At 40.0% G+C, this 21,507-nt stretch overlaps 1 protein-coding gene and 1 long non-coding RNA gene across 8 annotated transcripts in view; one reads left to right on the top strand and one right to left on the bottom strand.

The window, feature by feature from the left end:
• LDLRAD4 (low density lipoprotein receptor class A domain containing 4) overlaps nucleotides 1–21,507 on the top strand; it is a 279,454-nt gene that overhangs the window by 149,762 nt on the left and 108,185 nt on the right. The gene's annotated exons all lie outside the window — the stretch shown is intronic.
• LOC310766465 lies at nucleotides 12,618–14,174 on the bottom strand. The gene is made up of 2 exons (XR_014550173.1): nucleotides 13,813–14,174; nucleotides 12,618–12,952 (listed from the first exon to the last, which is right to left on the bottom strand). It is a non-coding gene; the product is annotated as an uncharacterized lncRNA (long non-coding RNA).

The raw sequence follows: 21,507 nt of genomic DNA, 5'->3' as shown, positions 1-21,507 counted from the left end.
TTCATCCTTATTGTCAAATATATTAACAACAACTAGATCCCCCACTATTGTGGTCCTTGCAATTTACACGCAGAGGTGGAACTAGATGGGAATATTTTATACACAAAGATAGCCACCACTGTCTTTTTTTTTATTCTCTGGCAAAGAGAGCTTGGCTTTACATACATATACATACATGCAGCAGTTTGTTAGGAATGATTCATGTCTGTTCATAGCATCCTCTTTTCCCCTTTATTTATACCTCTGCAACAGTTGCGTGCCACTGTATAACATAAAGGTATCTGGATGACTTATAAGCATAAAAATAATTTAAACACAAGAGAAAGCATAAACCCTAAAATCAAACAAACAAACAAACAAACAAACAGCCCACCACAACCTCAAAATCAAAACACAGATTTAAAGACATAGAGGAGCAGACTGAGTTATTTAAAGGGCCTGGATGAACAGACCAGCGATAATGCCAAGTGAACTGCTCTCGGAAGGTTGTTCCACAATCTGGTGCCACTACCAAAAAGGCCCTTTCTGAGGTGGTTATGCACCTTGCTTCATGCGTGAGTGGCAACTTACATATCACCAGAAAAAAAGGTGAAAAGAGAACAAAGATTTGCATATATTTATACATACAGGTACAAATTTAGTAATAATTGCTTTACTATATATAGAAATACATGTCACCATAGTGGCAAAGAATGTGACCTGGTGACTTGTGTGCCTGCCCAGTTTCCTGTTCTAGTACCAAGAGTTAATGAGCAAGTTCAAGACCCCTGCTCTCCCTTCTTATTTTTCTTTATATTTGAACCAGACAGCTCTCCAAATAGAGGCCTGCCCTCTGTAAAGTAGGACACAAGGCCACCCTAGACCACTAACTGCTGACTACTCACATGAGGATGTGGTTGTCAGTTAGAGTTTGAGCGTGGAAGACAGGGCACGTCAGAATTTTATAACAAATCTGGGCAGCATTTGATGAGATACTTTAGTCTGCTCTGCTCTTCCTCCTCCTCTTCCTATCTATTACTGTGTCCCAGGGCACCAAATATTGAGTGCTTTTCTTACTCTTTTCCTTTGATAATCCTTTTCCACATATTTAACTTTGTGCTTTTTTTGATACCTTGCGTGCTCTGCTAAAATGAAGTGACTTTCATGTTCAAAGATCTTGCTACTTACCTGTCTGCCTAATTGTGAAAATGAATGGTGCCTCTTTGATTTAAAACTAACTCGAAAGGTTGCTGATGGTGTTTGGTGAGTGCATATGCAGTACACAAATCACAAGAGACAGTGCAGAGGAGGATGCATAAAATGAAATGTTCAGTCTAAAAGCTTTGCTTTACGGCTCTGTCTTCAAAACACGGTGACATTGCAGCTTCCTTTCATCGAGGCTCTTCTTAGCAATCCTCCTCAGGCTTCCTTGTGCTGATGCATTTGTGTTGTGCTTAAAGGACTATTTGACTTTCTTCAAGCTGTTTGTAAGCTCTGTAGAAAGGCATTTCATTATTTTTCTTAGATCCTAGTTGAATAATGTAAACCATTTAAGCTTTGCATCAGCTGCTGCCAGTTTGGGCTTACATACGTTGACCTGGATCCAAACTTGTGAATTGAAGTTGCTGAGCAAAAAGTCAAGTAAATGAAATAAGATTTTAAAGATGTACAGACATTAAAAGCTAGGCATATTTAGGTAGTTTCTTCACTATGGGTTGTATCCAGTCATACTCAAAGTAGATCCACTGAAATCAGTAGACGTAAGTTTGTCATGCTCATTGATTTCATTGCGTCCTCATATTGTTTTGTACTCTGATAAAATATCTGAATATTCTAGGACAGTGGTTCCCAATTAGCTAATTACTGAGGACCCCCTATTTTTTATGCAAATTGATTTTCTCTGGAGTTAAAGATCTGAATGGGACAAACCTTGTTATGTTGAGCTTGTATTTTGCACAATTTGTATACGGTGTCTGTTTGATAATGTATGGTTTGCTATGCCTAATAAAGGATAATTATTTAATACCCCCTATTTTTCAAAAGCCAAGCCATGGATTCCCTACTTTTGAAAATTTTCATAACTCTATGGTGGTTACCTGTGCATAGCAATTTTTTGAAGAAAATGTGGGGTAGTCCCTAATAAGCAAATGATTTTAGGTGTTATTAGCATGCAAAAATGACAGAGATTTAGTTGGGGGGGGATACAAATTATTTTATTAATGTATAGTACAAGTGAACAAATTAGGACTTGTCTAGCAGCTAATAAACAACAACAACAACATTTATTTATATGGCACTCATCTGACGGGGTTGCCCCAGCCACTCTGGGTGGCTGCCGACAAAATGTTACACTAATTAAACCTAAATGTGATGGGAGAAATCATGCCTCCTTTTGTCCTGAACAGTCCCTTCCACATCCGGTTCAATATTTCCTACTTTTATTCTCCAATCTGGTTCAACATCGAGCTGATTTCTATGCTTGTTCTTTATATAACGGAACATTGAAAATATTTGTTCACAAAGTTATGTGAAACAAAAGGAAACTAGATGTTTCAAAGCTTTTTCATCTAACTTCTTATAATCAGCAAAAACCTTCACCCAGAATTGGTCCAGTCTACATTGTTTGAAAAATGATTTCAATGAACCATCACAAGTCACATCAACAAGTGCATTTTGCTCTTCCGCGGATAGAGTTGTTAGTTGTACATAGGTACTTGTCCAGGGTTATTGTTTTTGTTTGTTAGTGGGTTATGTATTTTTGTGTTTTTTTATATTGTAAACATCCCTGTGATCCTCGGGTGGAAGGTTGTATAGAAATTTAACAAACAAGCAAGCAAATAATTTTGCTTTCGACGGTGCGTGTATGTGTGTGTGTTCTCTCTCTCTCTCTATTTAAAAACTTCTCCAGGAAGAACACTGCTATTAGTAGTGATTCTTTACATGTGTGAAAGGAGTGTTCTTTCAGTTAACTCATCCTTAAAATGTGCAATGAAGTGCAATTAGTTTAATTTTAGGGGCATCTGTTTTGCATGAAATAATGAGAATGTATGGTAAAATATTTACACTTCATTGTGTATTTTTAAGAATTGGGATATCTAAAAGACAACTCCTTTCACACATGTAAAGAATTGCTATAAACAGCACTACTTAATACAAGTATTCATCACAATTATAGGCTCCTGACTACGACAAGTCTGCAAGTGAGCATATTATAGCCTCAAAGAAGGGCCAGAGCTCAGTAGGAGATCCAAGGATCTGAGGGCCACAGTCTAAGATTGCAGATAATTGCTTCCCACTGGGCTACATGGACTGATGATCTGACTTAGCATGGGCAGCTTCGTATGTTCATTTGCCTCATATGTAAACAGAAGTAGGCCTCTGTAGTGGGTGGAACTAATAGACAAAATGGAAAGCAAGGTGGGCCAGGTGTATCTGTGACAGACAAGTAGGCTCACATTCATTTATGTGAGCCCCACCTGCAGTCTCTCAAGTCGTACAGACCAGTCAGCGGTTACTTCCTTAGTGACAACTAGGCCTGAGGCACATACCTTATGTATTGCTAATTAATATCCTTTTTTCTGTTCTCTTGGGGCATGTATGTGTGAGATCATGCCCTTGAACATTTTTATTTTGCCTCCTTCTTTACAGCTACTGTGACAGCAGATACTCAAACTAAAAATGTTTGTCATAAGTCAGAGTACTTTTGATCCCAGAATAGATGAGATTGCATGTGGCCTCTGTTACACAGTATTCATAACATAAACAAACTTATGATTATGTCATAGCAACAGGCAGTGCGGTTACACATGTAAATTTGATTGAGGTCTCCAGGAACGGAGACCTCTGCGTCCCAAAATAACACAGCAACCTACTTCTCAGTAAGGGGGCCCTAAATAATTTCAGAAATTAGATACGCCACCAATAATATGATGCCTTTTGCGGGCCTTCTGTAGGATTAGCAGGGGGTAGACTTGAGTCCACACAGATGTCTCTTTCCTAGGTAGGTGAAAACAGCTCATCATCTGAGCTTGGTGTGAGACACGATAACTTAGATTCTGACAATGTGAATAACGTAGAGAAGACTGATGCTTTGGCAACACCCCACGGAAGAAGACTCAAGAGACAGAGTAATGCTGGAAAGGTCATATTTATTCAAAGATAGCAATGGAAGATCTTCCAACAATAATCAAATTATCTAAGTATGGGTAGGTAGGTTTAAATTGACATACATGAGGGAATCTTCCCTCCACTGCATTGGGCAAGTAAACAGCCACATTCTGTGGCTCCTCAGACAGGGGGTTGGGATAAAATCCTGCCTTCTCGCTATGTGAACCATGGGTATGCGAACCCAATATGCTCACTTGGGCCCTCACCAGGGTGTACACAAGAGCTCTAAAGGGAAGCCCCAAGAAGCATCCGCTCTCAGTCCAAGCCAATAACAGTGGAATTTAGAGTGACCTTTAACCTGATATTGCCTCGGGGTTAAGCCAATTAAGTTTCCTTACCTGCCGACACTGAATGCCAAACAGACCAAATAAGCACATACATCAAGGGCAAATCAAAGAACCCTGCAGTTTGGAGCAGGCAAAAAGGAATCCCAAGGGACTTTCCCCTCAACACTCCACGGGCGAAATAAAACTGTAAGGTCCATTTCCCATATCCTTTAAGTTTTCTGTTTCCCTCCTCAGATTTAACACAAAGTTGCCACAATATTTGGGTATATTGATTGTCCAACTCAAATAAAATAGTCATAGTAACATTACCAGAAGAAAGAGACTTGCAACACTTATTTTGCTGCAAAAACAAACTGATACTTTGATCTTGTTTGGATTTGAAGGGAAAATCTACAAATACTAGCAAAATTTTATATAACCCATAACTCATGGTAATTTAATATATTTTCTTTAGAATCTTCAGCTATTAGAAGAATACTGGGTAGTATTGTGATTGTTGTCAGTATACCATTGGGTTAATAGGAAATAAAAGAAACCGAAACAAGGGAGAAAAGAAAAGTTCTCATTGCGCTCAAGGTTACTATAACAAAATGCTAATTTCAATATTGCCATTTCATCTGTGGCATTAAGCTTTATTTAATTGTTTATTATATAGTCAACTTATAGATTGCTTACTATATATAAAATACCTCAAAGTGGTATAAGTTTATGGCCTTCTCATTGCCATAGTATAGGGCATTACTCTCTTGTAAATTGTCTGCTTCCTTTTCTGACAATACTATCTCTCTCTCTCTCTCTCTCTCTCTCTCTCTCTGTGTGTGTGTGTGTGTGTGTGTGTATGCCTGTATGTGTCTGTATTGTCTCTTCAATAAATGCTTGGAATGAACATAGTACAGTCTGTTCAGCCTTCTGCCTTTACTCAATACCAGGTGTCTTAAACTATTACAGTGACCACTTACAAGTTAGTAACCATGCTTTCTGTATTTTGGGGATGGAATTGCTAAAGATAATCTGGTTTGACTTTTCACTTAAAAGGTAAATATTAACCTCTCTCAAGAATATATTATCCCAGAAGTTTGGAGGTTGATATTGTTTCAGACTGTGGGCTCGTGCCACATACTGCTTAACCATAGTTTATTGTTATAGTTAGTGGACCTAGCCTTCCTCTCCTCCTTCAGTGTGGCAGCAAGGTGGAGTCTGGAAATTTTTGAATCCATTTTATGCTTACCATGTCAACTGAACACAGACAAACTGATGTTCATCTTCATTATCGCAAGTTAACATCAAACTATAGTTTACAAAGCTAGCTTATTTTCAGTAACCATAGTTAAGGCTAATCAAAGTTTAGGGTTCATGTTAACTGGGTTCATGTTAACTGCAACTTGAATTGTCCTTGAATTTTCCTATGTCTTATGTCACAGATAGGCATGGCTCACCCATAATACCCTGGTGGGCCAACCTTTGAGATCTTCTGTGCCTAGTTAGACCTACAGTCTAGAAGTTCCCCACTGAACCATGGTTTAGCTTTATGTCCAAACTGGGCCAAAGTGACAACATTTTCTTTTCTTTTCTTGAAGTGTCAGTTGTTGATGAAGGGATTATTTTCAGTTACTTCATTTGTGAAGCACCTGCTGCTTAGAAATTTGTGTGCATTTCAGTGTTTTATTAGCTTGTGAGTTTTTCTTTTAAAGGTACAGAATTTTAATCTTAGGTGCAAATTAAACAATTCTGCTAAACAGATTATACTTGTTTCAAGTGTTAATATAAGTGGCTGTAACCCACTTCCAACAGCAGAGGAACACTAAGTCACGTGATGGTGTTGGACTTTTTTTAAATTAAGAAAATTTCAATTTAATATTTCTTTGCCCACACTGATTGTTCTAAGTCTCCCATCCAAATTTGATGAGTTTTTTCTCCCTGAGACATAAGTACAGCTATTTTCAAAATGTAATAGTGGAATCCTTTGTCAAACCAATTATTTCATAAATTGAATAACTTCTAGTAGTAGTCTTCAAACTTTTCAGATCTAGGATCCAACTTTAATGCAAATATGCTTCCAAACTTTTGTCACATCTATTCTGCATGTTTGTAGTTGCAGCCCAGTTACGTTTTACTTATTTATAAGCCGCTTTTCTCCCAGTACAGGACACAAGGAAGCTCACAGCATGAATTTAAGCAAATAAAGCTCAAAAAACACAATCAATATACATATATTTTTTAAAAAAACAAATAAGTAACCCTATTAGAAACAGTGCTGAAAACACTTTAAACTGTTTAAAAGAGCACACACATGCACAAAGAGAACATATCCTCAGAAGGCCATTCCAAAACAGCCAGATAGTGACCAAAAGCCTATCTGAACAGAAAAGCCTTTGCTGGCCAGCAAAAATGAAAGCAGAGAGGGGACTACCTAATGGTGGTTCCTGACTCACCAGCTTGAGCTCCCTGTCACCAAACAGGAATTTGCTTCAATTAGCCATGGCGGCTATGCTGTGCCTCCCCAGTTGCAGGCACCAATGCTTCTGAATACCACCAGTTGCTGGAAACCATGGGAGGGAAGAATGCTGTTATGTTCATGTTTTGCTCGCTGGTTTCCCACAGGTATTTGGTTAGCCACCGCGAGAACAGAACGCTGAACTAGATGGGCTTCTGGCCTGATCCAGCAGGCTTATTCTTAGGTTCCCACCTTCACACAGCCTTTCTTGCCTGAGGTTAGCTTACCTCTTGAGTTAATTCAGAGTAACTCAGTTAAATTGCTTTTTCCTCTCTGGCTGCTATGATCCCACCATTCATTGTTCTACCTGAGTCTATGTGGCACTCCCTCCCTCTTCATTTTAAGATTCCAGTTCTTAATTTTAAAGTTATCTGATTTTTTTTATGCTTCCTATCTCCAAGCACAATTTCTCCTAACTTCCCAGCTCTCTCTCATTCTTTTCTACAAATGCATATATGACACCTGGTCCCTCTGTTTTCTCTGACTCTATTTTACTCATAACTCTCCCCTCTACAATGGACCTAGTACTCCTATCCTAGGTCATGTATTTAAATATCTTTTTAGGCAAGTGGGAGTTTTGTAGAGACAATTTTTTGGGGGGGCTGTAGGGTAGGATAGCTTTGCTGTTCTCAGACCTTCTATTTTCAGGGCCCACTTGAGATGGCTGTCAATTACTGAGGCCCCCCAGTCACAAAATGGCAGTACTACTGAGTCATTTACAAAATGGTGATGGTTGAAGGAAGAGTTTGGATTTGATATCCCGCCTTTCACTCCCTTTAAGGAGTCTCAAAGCGGCTAACATTCTCCTTTCCCTTCCTCCCCCACAACAAACACTCTGTGAGGTGAGTGGGGCTGAGAGACTTCAAAGAAGTGTGACTGGCCCAAGGTCACCCAGCAGCTGCATGTGGAGGAGCGGAGATGCGAACCCGGTTCCCCATATTACGAGACTACCGCTCTTAACCACTACACCACACTGGCTCTCATACTAAGCTGATATTTGCTAACACCATTTCTTTTGCAGGGAACTTGCTCAATTATTTGCCACAGTAGGTTCCTTCTTGCAAGCATTCCCACAGTAGATTATACTGTGGCTCTTGAGATTATTGGCTCTTGAGGCTTCTTGACTCTCCCCCCTTCTTTTCAGCACAATTTGCTGATCCAGAGGTTCTAAACCTGTACCTGTTTTTATTTAACACATTTGCCTCCCCTAACTAGCTTTTAAATGTATTTTTACTCTTCACCTGTCATTTCTTTTCCACTTCTCCTTTCACACTTGATTCCCCACAAAACTACTAGTTTCTTTCATCCCTATTCGTTTTCCATCCACTTCTTCGTCTTACAAAAACTTCTGTTACTTATTCCCTTTCTATTACCAGTTTGTTTATTATTTAAAATATTAAGCCTTATCTCTCTTTCTGATTTATTTTGATGCCTGCTCTGGTCCTTTCCACCCAGACAAGAGAGAAGTTACCCGGCCTAGCAAAAGACTGAATGGGAAAGAAAGGGGACTGGGGAAGGGTGTGTGTGAGAAGACAAAGGGTCAAAAGACACACCAGGTCCTTTTTCGTTCTCTTTCCCTCAGGACGTCCATCTCTTTTACCTCTCTCTCCCAGTTTTTCTCTTCATTCCCTCACTTGGCCAGCTACTTTTTCCATCCATCACCCACTTCCTCTTCTTTCTTTCTTGCCCTCCAAGTTTCCTTTGCAAGAGATCTGTTGCTGCCAGTGTTGGACCAAACAAATGAGTGTGGTGCAGCTGAGGACTGCAGTGCTGAGGCCCACCTGAAGCTGGTCTGAAACTCACCAGTGGTCCCCAGCCCACATATTGAGTAAGATATATTGACTATTTGCTTCTTTTTTTGGTAAAGTCTCTTGCTGAATACCTTCCCTGTGTCAATTTTGAAAGCCATGATAAAAGTGCTATTGTTAATAGATTGCCACGGAGATCTAAACATATTCCCTCAAAGGAGCAGCCCCAATGCTGGCAAATAATTCCCCCCACAGCATTTAAAATGCAGTAATTCATTGCCAGGAAAATGTTCTTCTTTCCTTAGTTCACTCATTGCTCTATTGCTGTTTGAGATACTGTTAGGAATGTGATCACTGGAATCTTCTGGATATTGCCTGTGACTGGAGTGGTGATGAATCACAAAACTGCTCTATATACCCAGGTTTCCTCTGGATGGTCTATAGCCCTATACAGGACTTACCTGCTTTCAGGAGGATTTCTCCATTGCAAACATTTCCTAGCAACAAAATAATTTGAGTGGGGAATCGCTGTGGCTGAAGAATGGGGAGAGAAAGGCCAGAGTTTAAATATTGACATTTAGTATAGTCAAATGATCCAGCTTTCTGTTTATCTGACATATAATGTTATATTCAATGAGCCCATGAAATAAAGTATATAAAAAGTGTAACATTCAATAAATTATATAAAGGCTTACACTTCATTTCAAAAACAAGGGATGCACAAGACGCTACACAGCAAAATGAATAAACTACTTATTTATACATTTGGGCGTCCTAGAATTGGCTTCATAAATATAGGTGGAATGCAAAATACATTCCCAGTTCTCAGTTTTCTTACAAATTGCTGAGCAGATTGATGTTGGTGCATTTAGCTCTGTCCTTTTTAGATAAAGATCTGCTTCTCACATGATTTCCTTCCTCTCATCTAATGTGCTCTTCTTTGATTCTACTGTACTTCCATCTCCAATATTCATCTTTCCCCAGCAAAGCTTCGTTAATGTCTCTGGTGAAATACAGGAGATTTTATAGCACATTTGAATGTTGGACATTGACATTGAATGTTGAACATTGACATCCTGAGACTTATTTCCCAACAAAATTCACAGCACAGTTTTTTTTGGGAGGGGTTTTTTGTGATGTTCATCTCCAGCTTTCCCCCCATTCTATATCCTCTGCATGCTCTTGTCATACTAAGTATTTGACTTATCCCTGAATGTAGGCCTCTTTAGGATGAGGCATGTAGCATTAGACTAGGACCCGTTGTTTCAAATTCTGTTGAGCTATATGACTTTGCTCATGTGCAAAATAGCAGTTGCGGTTGCAAACGAGTTACTTTGTGTGCACACACTTAACAAAACCCACCACCTGTCTTTTCCTTCCCACTTTTCTTACCATCATTCCTCTTTCTTTGTGGCTCATCGTCTTTTGCTTTCTGTTCCTCTTTCTTTTATTCCATTTTAGTATCTCCCATCTTCTCCTTTTCAGAATACCAGAAGGTGTTTTCACCTATGGCTCCTCTTTTAAAAGAAGATCTCTCACTTTCTCCCTTAAGCTGCTGCATTTTCAGAAGTGTCAGTTCCGTGGAATCGACGCAGCAGCTGTAGTTCCACAGGTGGTGTAACAATAATCCATTTTAGCATGCAGCATTCAGAACTGAGAGTGCTTGAGTACTGTAATATTTGTGTTTTGCCTCAGACAAGCCCTTCCACTTTTTCAGCCTGTTGGAAGTGGGATAGGGGCTAGAAGGGCAACGTGAAGAGGACACAGCAGGGCAGTAAGCCCTTCCAAGCAGTCTGATTAGGCGGAATGGAAGGGCGCATGCCTGTTGCGCCTCCTGTTGCCCTGCCAGCCCCACTCTGCTTTGCGAGGCTGGGATGTGGGATCAGACTCGCAAAGCAGCACGGGACTGGCAGGGGTGGCATGAGGAGCAAAATGCCCTCCAAAAAAAAAAAAAGTGCCCGAGACAACGGCACCTCTTGCTGCATCTGTACTACGCCTCTGGATTGGCCTGTTGTTATACTACTAGATCTACTGTTGCAGCTAGAATTTCGAGTTCAGTTACATATCTCAAGTCCAATTAAGGGGTATAGGAAGCTATCTTCTACTGAGTCAGACCTATGATCTGTCTATGTCAGTATTGTCTATACTCACGTGCATCAGTTCTCCAGGGTTTCAGACTGGGGTCTTTCCTAGCCCTGGGAATGGAACCTGGAACTTCCACATGCACTTCTTTTGATCAGCAGTGGTCAGATCACTACCCTTCCCCATACTGTGTGCTACATCCAGCAGCTTATTCTTTCTCTATACCTTTTGAAATTATAGCTCACAAGTACACCTTTAATTTCACTCTACTCTCAGAATTGTGTGGTGTTTGTAGCATATTTATTCTGTAAAATAATTGAATGCTAAACAGTATTGTAAAGCCATTAATTAATAAACCATTCAGCATGAGCCCTTAGGATGATTTTGTTTCTTACTTAGGATATCATAATGTGAAGATTGCTCTTTCTTATTTAAAAAACAAATAACCAAGGTGGAAATCCACAGTAAATTTACCCAGAATTAATCCCATTGAAATGATGTCTACTCAGAAGTCTTACTGAATTCAGTACTTCCAGGCTGCAATCCTATGTTTGGAATTGAGCTATAGGACTGCAGACTTAAGGACATTTACTATGTAGGTGTAAGTCCCATTGAATTCAGTGTGACTTTTGAGTAATATGTTTGGAACTGGACTATAAAATTAGATCAGAGTACAATGAATGTGGATAAAAAGCCTGTGATAAATTGTAGTTTGGCAAATCTGCTTCAGCACTGAAAGCTTCTCAGTCTTACCAGCAATCCTCCCCCAATTTATTTAAATAATAGTCTACATTTTAGGATGATGGGAAGCCAGTCTATGGTTGCCAGAACTGTGGAGAGAACGGATATATATTTAACAGGTACTTTCCGTGCATTTGCAGTGATTTACAGCAGTTAAAAGCTGTGAAAGAGGTTTATTTGTATTTAGAATAGTGTAATGAGAGACTATAATTTGACTCCTTTGCCTTGTTAAATTTAACATTTCTGGTAACAAGTTTTCCCAATGTGAATTCCATAGTGTGAGAAAGAGAGGATGATAATGACAGTGATAGCATGACCTAGCACTGAAAATATAAATAGCTTGGGTATGTGAGAGAGAGGATCGAGGTGAAAGATGTGGAGAAATGGAGCTGGGTTTTTCTGTAACACTTCAGCATGAATAAGAGATGATTCCTGAAAGTCAGTGAATTTTCTACTCTGGCACTATAAAACATAAATTGTCTCCCATTTTGGCTTTGTAGTATATTTATTATAGATTTAGTTTTCCAGTAACAAGGGTGAGCTTTGCATTCTCTGTCATTTTACCTTGTTAACTAGTTTTCTTTTTCAGTGTGTGAAACAAGATACTGCCTATGAAATATCAGGACTAGGTAGGCCTATCCTAAAGGACAACTTAAAATGGCAACTCCCCCCACTCCCCCGTAACTAGCAACATATGCAAGGCCATCACAAAATTCCTTTAGAAATAACAACAGGGGATGAACTTAAGAGAGCCCTCTTTTGTTCCTCCTCAGCCAGCCTGACTGAGGCTTCCTGTGTGCATACTACCATAGTGCACCAACTATTACTACAGGAGACTTGTAGACACTTCCCATATATCCATACAACAATCATTCTCTTCCCAAGAGCCCAAGAGTCTTATAAATTTGGCACACACTAGTGGTGGGGAGATGTAGAGGGCATGGGCAAGAAGGATCCATTGAAATGGCTTCGGGGTGTGAACTAATTATGAAGATGTCAAGATTTATTTTTCTAGCTAGTGCAGAATATATCATGTATTTGAGAAACAGATTGTGTCCCCCACCCTATCTCTCACACATGAATAGTTTCTCCCACAAGAGAAGCTTGCATTGTCCTATCCTCCAATCACATGCCTAGCGTTTATTCAATTACGCAGTGTTCTGTTGCTGCTTGTTTCCCAGCCCTCCCAACGCATGTCCATCTCCTCTTCTGATGCAGGTAGCCTGCTTCCTGCAGATAGGGCAGGACTTGTTGGTGCTGTTTTCAGGTTTGGTGGCTGTGATTCTACTGGGTCCAATTGCATGAAGAGGAAGCTGTTGGTGAAGGGGGAAAATGCTTTGGAGCCATTGGGAGCCTTTTGGTGGTTTCAGAATTGCATCTTTAGAAGAACGCAGTCACACGACTTTTCTTCTTATGGATCATTGATAATCTTCTATTTCATTATGTGGAAGAATCTAACAAGAAAGGGGGGAAAGGAAACACGATTCCCTGTGAGAATCGTGCCAACAGCTTGTTTGCTCTTTGTCTGCTCTTAAATTTGCCCCTGCTGCCACCGTTTGCTGCAAAAGATCTTGGAAGGAAATAGTGTTTTGTACTTTATATACCTATTTATTATACACATGGCCAATATTTTGTATTTTATCTGATTTTGCACCTTGCAGCTTGTATTGTGCCTTGTTTAAGCACCTGCTTCCTGCTTCTGAATCCTAACTTTGACTAAGATGCTAACTTCACAGTTCAAATCCAGACAAAGAGGCCCTAAACACATTTACTTGGATGTTAAGCTTACAGTCGTACCTCGGTTTACGTAACCCTCTGTTTACATAAACTTTGGGATGTGTGCGCGGCAAACCCAGAAGTATTTTACCAGGTTTTGCCGCACGCGCATGCGCAGAAGCGCTCCTCAGGTTGTGGAAACCTCGGGATCTGACTGGACCTCCGGAATGGATCCCATCCGCAACCAGAGGTACCACTGTATTTGATTTTGAGGGAACTTGTTTCCTTGATATCTCCTTGCATGTAAAATTTCTCAAACTGATCTTTTATCAATGCAGATACATAATGAGCAGCTAACAAGGATTAATATATTTTAACACAGCTTGACTGTTCTTTTTCTTCTGCTGCCAGTACTGTTAAGAATAAATGAAGAGTGAGTGTGAATCTAAATGGTATTAGTAGCTGTGAAGGAATGTTAGTTTGTCTGGATGAGTTATACCAAATAGTATGATCTTAAGAATTCAGTCTTGAAAAGTTCCAGCATCTGGGAAGCATGAAAGAGAGAAGGTCACATCAATAAGAAGCGAAAGGAAATCACCTTTAGGGCTTGTTGTGTAGCCTCTGTGACCATTGTGCTCTGTATAGTCAGTTGCTGAAATCTGCTTCCCAGTTGTCAAGATCTTGCTTGTTTCTATGGTGTTCCAAATTCTAAAATATTCTTTTGTTACGGAGCAGCTGCTGCAGAACCTCTAGCGATCTGACTTCAGTCTCTTGTCCTAATGGTAGGTGATGGCAGAACTAGCTCAGTAGCCCCAAAGGCTTGGTACTTTCGTTGTCTACACTGGAAGGGCTATAAAGTCTTTTTAGAGTATAAGGGCCTTGCATAACTATTATTTGCCCTTTTCTTTATTCCTCTTCACTGCTGCAGCTGGACACTTTAAAGGCAGCATTTAGCCTCAGGACTGAGTTGCTGGCCCCTTTCCAAAGCATGATATCAACACGCTGTTGCATTATGTTAGGGCTATATTGCACTTTAATGTATTAGTGGTGTAGAGTTGAAGCTTTATAAACTTACCAAAATAATAATAATAATAATGATAATAATAATAATAATAATAATAATAATAATAATAATAGCCATTTGGACACAGATTAAATTAAATTCATGTGGCTGAATTAGTGTCATCATGTCACAGACATGTCACAAGGAAGCAGATGTTCCTGTGTAGCACACAGTAGCCTTATACAGTTTCAAAGTGGTAATGGCTGGAAGCAATTCTACCAGAAAGTTGGGAGTAAGTACTTTTATTTGTAAATGTTTTATTTTAGTGAACTTAACTCTTGATGAATGAATGTGGAACAGCACAAGATGTAGAAAACCTTTAAGGAAGGCACAGTTTTGCAGGAAGGCAAATAAGGAAGGACAGAAGTTCAAGGAAAGAAATAATTAATAGTCTGCTTCAAAAGCAGATGTTCTGTTGCTTAGAAGAATCTACTTATAGAGACGTGACTTATATTTCTGCAAGTGCTGTTTGTTCTTTCAGGATCGCTTGCTTCTGTCAAAGGGCCCATAGGAAATAAGCATTTGCTTTAGGGTCTGCTGAACACTCTGAGCCAATGGTCTGATCACAGCTTCTTCCTGCTAACACTTTTACGCAGTGGAAATTTGTGTACCTACTGGTTTGAAAGATAGAATGAAGGTCGGAATGCATCATGCAGATGCCTGCATTTCAGGGGGTTGGACTAGATGACGCTCCAACTCTACAATTCTATGATTTTGCCATGGCTTTGCTCAAATAAATCCCATTCATATGGAGTATGATAGTAAAAGCTCCCTACCCATTGGTAAGGTGCTCTCTTTATGCTGCAATTCCATTGACATGAGAGAGAAAGAACCTAAAGTGGTTGAAGTGTTACGTCCATTGCCCAGGACAGGGTGGAAGTAAGGAAAGAAGAGCATTCTGTCACTCCTCTGTCACTTTCCACTTTAATTTTTCTCTAACAATTTCCCTACTGTTGGGGAATAATGGGAGGAAAGTTCATTGAGCCACTAAAGCAGCTCTAGAGTTGTCACCGTTTCATCCCTGGATCAGGAGTGTTTTGGAGGACTGGGAAGGCTAACCCTAACCCTTTGGATCAATGTATTCCCCTGTTGCACCCCAGCATGCCTTCAATTTGGCCCTGGCATGCTTCCTTTTTGCTTCTAGTGATGTCGGAGCTCTGACGACATTAGGACAAGGACCAGTGATGTTTCTGTGTCGGTATGGAGGAGGCATCTATAGTGGGTCTTCTTCTCCAAGGTTGGAGTTCTCTCACTGTCCTTGGAGAGGGAGATACAACACTTCCTGAGGCCCTTGGGATGGGGGACCATAGAATTGCAGAATTAGTGACGCAATTGGAATTGTTTCCATTTTGATTGGTGCATCATTGTGAGCTGCTCTGGCTCTTTGTGGGCAAGTTGTGGGGACAGCTCTATACATGGATTATATAGGGAGAAGGTGGAATTTGAAATGGCTACATTAGGTCAAATCAGTGACCCATCAAACTCCCTCTCAACAGTGGCTACATCAGAATTCAGTTGTTTTAAAAGAACTGATAAAAACAGCCAGCTTATTCCCTAATGTCTATACCCAGTCATTAGCAGTTAAATTAATCCATGCACCATATATAGGAAACTCTGAAATGGGCTTATTTTCCATTCATATCATTTGTTCAACCTCTTGGCATGTTAACCTGATACCCATTTTTATTCCAAGTAGATCTTGTGTTTGTTCATCTTAACCATTATGCATTAATTGCACTTGTTTCCTTCAGTTATCTGCATTGCATGAAAAGGTAAATAGCTGTTCATTGTTCTGTAATCAGCTTATGATTTTAGGAATACCCATAATGCCTCTTTTAAGAATACCTCTTTTCAGTGCCAGAGCGACTTTTCATGTAGAAAGCATGTTATTGTCTGGTGACTTAAATATTTATAAAAAATATTTAAACCACATTAAATTGGCCCACCTTGTTGTGATTTTTATAGAGAACATTGCCTTGAAACCAGAGCTCTTACCTGCCACCTTTCTTAGGTTTATGTCGGTAAAATGCAGTCATATGGTTCCACTCGTATTACCTCTCCTTTGGTAGCCATTTCATCAGGAAAAAGCTGTATGAGTCATTATTTGCCCACTGGATATGTTGCCTTAATTCCTTTTCCTCTTTGTTATCTCTTGTTGCACAGAACAAAAGTGCAGTGTAGTTTATTATTGAGCTCTTGTGCGAGAGAGACCACAAAGAAGAGGATTAACAGAGGTATTTACAAGTCGTGAGTAAACATTGCCAGGTGGAAAGAATTTTATAATGTCTGCACCAAACTGTTCTTGGCTGAACACAGTGTAACCAGTACTTTGTTTTTAATTAGCATGCTATTGTCACAGTATTTTTTAAAAAGGTAAAATGAAAATCTGGATGACACATTATATGCATGCGCTAATCTCTGTTGTTTTTTTAATGGTGGATACAAATGAAGTAAAGGAGATTGCTTGAAAACTATGAGAAAATGCTCTCATTGAGTTTATTGCTCTCTGAGGCTGCAACTGTATTCTTCCACACCACCCCAATCTCTGAGCAGCCTGGTGTTGAGTTAAAAGTGTAATTGTGTTTTATTATCTATTTATGATTATGTGTGTTCTAATGTGTTTGCTAACTTGCCTGTTATTTTTCTACAGGGAATCTGTACTTTGATGTTTGTTTGCACATCTGGGGGCAGATGCCTGATTCTGGGAGGGTTAGTGCTATGAGTTTGTTGGTGGCAGACCCCTCTAATTACTTCCTGGATCCAACAAGGGTTAGAATTTAGTCAAAGCTTGTTAACCTGGATCTGGCAAGTGCCAAAAGCTAATCAAGACAGGCTGTCTTCCCCTCCCTCAACATATAAAACCAGAGTTTAGAGTAGGGAGTTAGGAGTGCTGTGACCTAGGCTCAGGTTGTGTATATGTGTAAATAAACCATATATTATAAAGATACCTCATTTTCCGAGTGGTATAAGATTCCAGAGGTTCCAGGCGTTTACCAAGAGTTAGTGTTTCCTTTTGGAAAGTAAGCACACCTCAAAAAGATCTTTTTTTGTTGTTGCTGCTTTCTTTCCAAGGTCACACCATTCCTAACTCTCTAAACTCTGGCTTTATCTTTTGAGGGAGGGGTCCTCCACCCATTAGCCATCTCGCACCAAACCCAAGCCTTGCAACACCCCAAGCCTTGTAACACCCCAAGCCTTGATTAAATTCCAACACTTGCTGGATCCAGGGATTAATTAGAAGGGTCTGGTGCATAATTACTTGTGAGTAAGACCCACTGAATAGAGGGACTTACTTCTTAGTAAAAATACATAGGGTTGTGTTGTTGCATATTTGTGGGCTAGGGATGTCTAGCCCTCAGTCAGACTTCTTGTACCTCTAGCAGCTGTGGGCCAGGAAGATGTCCGACTGATAGAGTCGCTTATGTGGCAATGAAAGCCTTCTCTTGTTGAACCTTTGTCTGCCATGCAGCTAGTAAGAGCAGAGGAGGCCAGCTTAAAAAGCCTCATTGAGCACATACATTGCAAGCAACCCTATACTATTTGTTGGTGCAACACTGAACTATGGTTTAGATTTTTGTTTGATATGGCCTGTGTGTGTGTGTGTGCGTGCACAGGCAGAGGGAAAAGAATAGGTAAGCAGATCATGCTAATAACAAAAGAGGAATGGGGAGAGGGTTGTGGAAAACTGACCTGTTTTTATGAAGATTTGCTGGACAGGGGAAGGAAAACAGGAAGTGCATTGTGTGTAAGAAGAGAGAAAATGGGTATGTTCTCTGGCTGTGATTTATTTACTGGCAATGGGGTCGGTGCTTTCTTTTGAAATTAAACTCTAACCCCATTGCCAGTAAATTACAGCCAGGGATAAATTACTGCACAGAGAGGTGCAGGGACATTGAATTGTATGAGTGATATACCATCACACTTCAGCACTGCTTCTTCCAAGTACATGGGGAAGGAGGAAGCTTTAAGTTGCTTAATAGGAAGGGGAAAGGATTCTGCATATGCTCAAATCATTTATTCATACTGTTGTGTTATGAATTCACCAGCTGATCTTGGGCTTCTTATTTAGTGGTCTATCACAGTTTTTGAGCTGTATTAGTATCCCACTGAATCAGGGACAGTCAGCAAGTGGATCCAGATCTATTACTGCTAGATCTCTGGACAATTTGTAGTAGATTGGCAAGGGATTCTACCTTCCAATTGCTGAACAGTATCAACTGTGAAAATACATTTTTTACCAATTAATTTTTATTATATTTCCACACACAAAATTAACAAGAAAAAAAAGATAATTTCTGCTCCAAATTAGTTGACTGAAGTAAATAGAGCTTGGGACAAAACTAGAATTTTTTTGGTGTGTGTGTAGAAGGACTGCAAAACTTAGGGGCATTGGAAGATGTTTCATCCTTAATCAGACCACTAGCTCATCCTTGCTCAGTGACTGGGAACAGTTCTCCAGGACTTCAGATGGCCTACCTGGAGGTGCCAGGGATTGCAGCTGGGACCTTTTGCATGCAAAGCTCTGCCACAGAGCTATACAGTCCTTGTACAACTATGAACACAGTTCTGGTACTGAAAAAAAAAACCTCATAGGCCTGCCTTATAGCAGGGGTAGGGGACCTGACCTGCAGCTCCCATCATCCAAGGCCTTTAGCCATGCTGACTGGGGCTGATGGAAACAGGAGTCCAACAACACTAGGAGACCACAGGTTCCCCACCCTGCCTCAGAGGAATTTAGCCCTCTAATTCTTAGTGTTTGCCTCCCTGAACTATTATTTTGCACCTTGCTCTGGTTGATGGATCTTGAGCTTCACTTGAATCTGCCTACTCCTGCTCCAAACATTATGAATGTATATAGGGCATATATGTGTATATGTATTTGACTTTCTATGTAGTTGTGGCTTGCCGTATTGCTTTTGTCATTTGCTTGTATGCAATTTTCGTTTCCAATTTCTGCTTATGCACATTTGAGTCTGCTTTATGTTAGAACCACCAACTTGCCCCAGGCTGCATTGCTGGCCTTTGCTCCTAGCTGTACACACTCATATGGATGAATATCCCTATTTTCATCTATGAAATGTTGGAATGTATGTAACTACAGTATCTGGGCTATCATTTTTATCCAACAGTATATCCTCTTTGAAACCATATTTACTACTTCTTTTTTTAAAAAAAGAAAAGTACAGGAAATTGCCAGTTGTCAGAAGAAGCTTTGCATTTCAGATTGCTAATGGCAAACAGTTTGCATAACCATACAACAGATGAACAAAAAACAGACCCTGGAACAAAGTTGGCTGTAGCTAGGTTTTATTTGGAGGAGAGAGAGGCTGGTTGTCACTAGAAGCTTGCATATTTTTATGCAATAATGGCTCAACAGCAATGTCACTTTTGGAAGACTTTCCAGCTTCCTTCTGTCATGAGCAAAATGTGCCCCCACCCTTTGGTTTATATCTTTCTATTGCATTAAATGTGAAAATATTCAGTCTTGTCTTATCTCTATAGGACAGCTTTTCAGGGAAGAAAACTTAGGCAGCTGAATGCAATTTACTCAGTACTCAGGACATGCTTTTGAGATAATTTGATATTCATTTTAAGTCAAGCCACTCGTATAATCATCCCTCATCAATCAGATTTTATCAGTTAAGTTACTTAAGGTAGTTGTGTGCATGGTTGTAACCTTGCCTTGTTCTTAAGCAGCCCCCATGACTCCCTTTTCTAGTTATTAACACCCAGCTGGATTCTCCATCTTAGCCTTTATATAAGGCTTGAAGTAAGGTGGGGGGGGAGGGGGACTTCAGCCGTGTTCAGGACAAGGAATGGAATGATGAAAGCCAATGCTATGATTTTCATCCAACAGGGTGCTGCTCTGTGTGGCCTACCTGGCTCCAGAATATAGCACAGTTATCTTCTTATCTCCAGTGACTTTGTCCTTAGCAGGTATGCCTATTAGACATGGTAATGCTTCAAGAGGTATGCATACTTAAGTATTAATATTGATGACAGTAATAACAATAATCAGATTGGTAGCAGAATCAAATTAATGTGGTCTCCCGCAGCAGAAATATTTACCCGATGTGTCCTGCCAGTTAGAGAGATTGGCATTAAAGCTAGACATTACCTCATCTTCCTGGGCAGACAGCCTATTTCTATGCTAAGCAAGTCTGCAGGAGTGAACAACTGAATACCTGCCTGATTAGCTCTGCAGTGGCAGATCTTGGTTGGAAGTGATTTCCCTTAGTGCTTTCCCTCTTTTGCTTGCTCTCCATCTCTGCAAGCTTTGTCACTATGCATTATCAAACCATGTTTTTCATCTTGAAGGGCACGTTGCGGGTAAGATTTGCCAGACAGGTGGGCAAGTATAAATGCTGATCCAAATCGGAAAGGTCACGATGAACAGAAGGAAGAAAAGTAAATGTGTGTGTGTGTGTGGAATGAGTGTCCCCCTTCTCACCCTCTGTATATATCTGCGCCAGGCAGGTGAAACTAGATTAATGAGGAAATGCAAGATAAAGACCAGAAGGATTCTGCTATGAAAAGGAGATTTTGTTTTTAGCACAGGAGACATTTCCAGTCTCAGGGAAGGTTGGAATTAATTGGCTGACAGCGATAAAGCTTTGTTCTTAGGATGCAAATCTTTTCTTATTGGAAATAAAATCCCATAAGATCTCTCCCACCTGGTACTTCTGTAGCTGTCTATTTTTGTGGATTTCAAAACACTTCACAAACTCTGTAGGATTAGACCAGTCCTCCACATGTGCTTCACATAAGACAAAAAGCAGCAAGGGATGCTGGGTATTTGGTTCTGCCAGCAATCTTCCTCTCCTTCCTAGAGTTAGTCTCTTCTGCTAATGATCTTTCATCCTCAGTGTGACTCAGAAGGCTGGTAGCTAAACTGTCCCCAAGGTCACTCTGTTAACAACTTTTGGAAATGTCAATGATTATTACTAGAGTCCTGACTCCTGTCGCTAAACCACTGCAGCTCTCTAGATTTGTGTTTTGTAGAAAAAAACCAGTCACATATAAATAATATGCTTAAGTAACTTTTAAAAAAGAAAGAAAAAAGATCATAATATTAATTCTCTGTTTTCCTTATTTGACTTGATAGAATGAAAAAGTGGTAAATCATGTGAGCTCCATGGAAAGCATTCACAGTAAGAAAGATAAGAGTTGCACATGTATCAGAGTTTGGAAGCTTCTAATGTTCTAACAGAATTTGAAGCTTTTTCTGTC

Source organism: Podarcis filfolensis (assembly GCF_964270895.1).
Source record: "Podarcis filfolensis genome assembly, chromosome: 7".
Classification (NCBI taxonomy): domain Eukaryota; kingdom Metazoa; phylum Chordata; class Lepidosauria; order Squamata; family Lacertidae; genus Podarcis; species Podarcis filfolensis.
Note: the sequence above shows the minus strand (reverse complement) of the source record. Positions and strands in the feature narration are given on the sequence as shown.